Source organism: Rhea americana, unplaced genomic scaffold (genome assembly GCF_003343005.1).
Source record: "Rhea americana isolate MKP2758 unplaced genomic scaffold, rheAme1 scaffold_22, whole genome shotgun sequence".
In the NCBI taxonomy this organism is placed as follows: domain Eukaryota; kingdom Metazoa; phylum Chordata; class Aves; order Rheiformes; family Rheidae; genus Rhea; species Rhea americana.
This window is the reverse complement of record NW_028186329.1, coordinates 60,291-63,775: the sequence shown is the minus strand read 5'-3', so window position 1 is coordinate 63,775 and position 3,485 is coordinate 60,291. Positions and strand designations below refer to the sequence as shown.

The following is a 3,485-nucleotide window of genomic DNA, read 5'->3' as shown; positions in this document are numbered from 1 at the left end:
GACCAGAAGAGTTGATCAAAATTTGTGATGCTTTTCCATTTGGTTTATTGGCTTCAATATCTGTTGAAAATGAGCATTAAAGTGCAGKATCAACCCAGTCAAAGAAGCTTAACTTACTTTCACTTTGGGCAGGTGTTCTTGTGTGTGTGGGTTTTTTTTTTTTTTTCTTTTAACGTTTGCCTGTTTTGGTAGTGCAGGTCCTAGTAGTTGGATTTATGAGTGGAAATGCTCCTGTAAACAGATGTATGTGAAGCCTTTTGTAGCCCTGAAGTGCTTGTGGTGTGGGTATGGTAAATTATTGGGACTGTTGTGCAGAGAATGTGGGTCACAGGTGGGGCCTTTCTGTTACACCTSTTGGACTATACTGGCTGTGAGTGCTACAGGTGCAAAATGTAGCATGTGATGGAGCAAAATGATGGGAAGGTAAAAATTGAATATAAATATTTTATCAGTTTTCACAACCAATGAATATATCTTAACTTTTCCTCCTAGAGGAAACTATAGCAGCTGTTGTCTGAAATAGTAGTGGTTATTCACCTTATGGCACTCCTCCAGAGTTCTTTTTTCTGTTTTCTTTTTTCTCCTTAATGATTCCAGATTCAGTTTCCTTCTTCCTAACTGAAAGGGAAGAAGGTGCTCAATTCAAGAGGGTACAACCAACTTTGTATTTTCTGAAGGCAGCAACATGTTTACTTGGCTGGCTAGCTGGATAACACTGTTTTGAAAGCCAGAGCAAACTGGCAAGAAATAAACAAAGTATTCTGCTGCCTAACCTATGCATTATTGAATCTCCATGTGCAGTGTGAAGACCTTTTGGACAGGTCACYGAGTAGTGCCTGCATTCTGCACATTCAAATATACATCAGTAGTAAAATYTCCTTTTTGCGTACACTGGATTACAAAACGCTTGAGTGTGCCAGCTGCTACCCTCATGTTACCCACATCATCGTCATTACTGTCTAGTAGCAGGCACAGAGCTGTTTGTCTTCATATAAATTCTGGTTTTATTGATCGGCCTATCATAGTGTTGCATGATGCTGATCTGTCGGGGAGGGCAGCGAAGTCTGAGCGCTGCAACTGGCAGTCCATGAAGTTGTTGGGGAGCGATGCCAGGAGCACAATATTTTACTGCTTGGGGTCAGCATCTTCGTTTCAGAGATGCAGCAATAATAATAATGTTAACTTTATTTTTAGATTTAGGAAGTTGATTTGTCTGCGTCTGTTTTGTCGATGTTATCAGGAAACTATTGGCAGCAAAGAGAAAAGTATCGTTAAGTAACATAACTTTTGGCACAAGGGGGAGCTGGGAGGTGGTAAGGAAGTRCAAGGGGCAGAGCTTCCTTAAGGTGCTGGTCTACAGAAATCTCAAATGTTGTGTGAATTTAGCGTATTTGCATTTACAGTTACRACTTCACATCTTCTGGTAGCTAGCCCGGTCGCCGATCCTTCCGTCCTTCGGGGTGTTRCTGGGTTTACTGTGCCAGGACTCCTACCGATGGCGTTTGCGGGCACCGCCAGTCTTGAGAGGCGAATACACCTGTGAAAGGGAAGGTGGGAGGTGGAGGACAGATGGCCAAAGAACACTCAACGTTAGGTTACGAGTTAAAGTGTTAATTTATCTTTGTCTAATGTCATAAACATTTCAAAATACCACATTTTGTGTACTTTAAAAGGCCTCTTAAGAYAGAGTCCCTTGCCAATAGCCTTGCATCACAAGGCTTTGTTAATAAACTACCCGAAGAAACTCTCCCATCATAAGAAAGGAAATAACGTACGGATTTCTTTTAAATCAGTTATCAGAAACTTATGAGTTTCTTTCTGGCCTGAAAATAGATTTTTGAAGTAGAATAGTCAGCGCATTTTTCCTTTTAAAGTAAAATCAAGCAGATATGCCACTCAGCTTTCAATAAAGCATAATTGTTGGCAGAGTACCTCTGTAAACATCCTGAAGGAGAGCTCTTCTTGTATTTTCCATTTAAGACAGATGGAGAAGGGTGAAAATCAGTGGTTCAATTTGGAAGTCATTTGTTTTGTTTCAGAACTTAGTGTTGTGATCTGATGCACTGARAGGACCTTAAAACTGAGTTCACGTACAATGTTTTTAATGTGAAAACTCTAGACGTTAAAATAAAGCTGGTTATAGTCAAAAATATATATAAACACAACTAACTGTGTGGATTTATGAAATGATGAGGTACAAAGACTCGTAACAGACATGTAGTTTACTTAAACAGCACTGGATTTGTACTTAATCTGCTTTCCACATTATGTTTAAATAATGTTTAGATATCCACAAAAATCTGCTTTTATAAACCTCATCATTTATCAGGGATTAAAAGAGCAATGTTTTGACAACATGGTTGATTTAAGTGTAACTCATTATTTGTACATCATTAATCCAAATTGATTAGCACCCCCATTTTCTGAGCCTGGTAAATGTATCCCGGTGGTTTACGTTTTGGGCAAATGATATTTCTTTTACTATGCGTGTTGAGGTTCAGGACTTTCTTGTGTTGTGTATGCACATTACGGAAASAGCTTTCGTCTGTATCTTGATGAAGTCAAGGTTTTATAGCTTTTCAGAACAATTACGTTTAAGGGCAAATCAATCAGTGCATCTTCAGCTGATTTCTGAAATCAGTTTCCTACAAAACTCACTGGCTGCTTATTCTGAAATTCCAGGTCCCTGGGACACAGAGGGGTGACTTGAYATTATTTACTCAATAGGCTTACAGAAAAATAAAAAAGCATTTTTCTAATGATGGATGTTAAGATGAAAATGAGTCACTTTGGTTTTTAGAATGAGATTCCTTCTACATAAAAATCATACTTGTTGAGAGGACACTGTGAACTGTGAGCTATTACTTAAACAAAGTTTTCCCTTTTATTTCCTATAAGACCTTGAAACCAACAGATAGAGCTTTTTCTTCCAACTGAACACCCTCTCCAGCTACCACTTCCAAAAATCCCTTTGTGAATAGACTTTCTTCAGGGAGACTAACAAAAGAAAGTGTTGAGGGATTGCTTTTGATTTCAGAGTTTTAAATTTTGCAGTTCCAGTTTAAGAATCCCCCGGATCTTGTCAAAGCCAAGTTTTCAGCACTTGGGGAAATTAAGCTGTTGTTTAGTGACTGAAGTTAGGCTCTGACACTCTGTAATGACTTCTGCTCATACAGCTCATTTCTGTTTTATATTCGTGTGACTTTTATCCTCTTTCACCTTTATTCTGTAAGGAAATATGTATGATGGTTGCACTCTCCTGTCACAGGAGGCCTGAGTGTAAAATACGTTAAGAAAATTGTGTCAATTAATCCTCTCGGTCTTAGCTGAGAAATGGTTTCTGCACTGCTTCACCTTAAAACAATTTCACTGTGAATCCAAATAGATAATGCAGTTTGAGACAACAATTTTGTCTGACACTAGAAAGATGTAGCTATTTCTATTTTATGTAAGTCTTGTAGTTCCCAATGCAAAAATAGCGAATT

At 38.5% G+C, this 3,485-nt stretch overlaps 1 non-coding gene across 1 annotated transcript; it reads right to left on the bottom strand.

Moving 5' to 3' along the window:
- Positions 1-2,319: 2,319 nt before the first annotated feature.
- LOC146595571 (small nucleolar RNA SNORD36) lies at positions 2,320-2,399 on the bottom strand. Its single transcript, XR_014895914.1, has one exon. It is a non-coding gene; the product is annotated as a small nucleolar RNA SNORD36 (small nucleolar RNA).
- Positions 2,400-3,485: the final 1,086 nt, after the last annotated feature.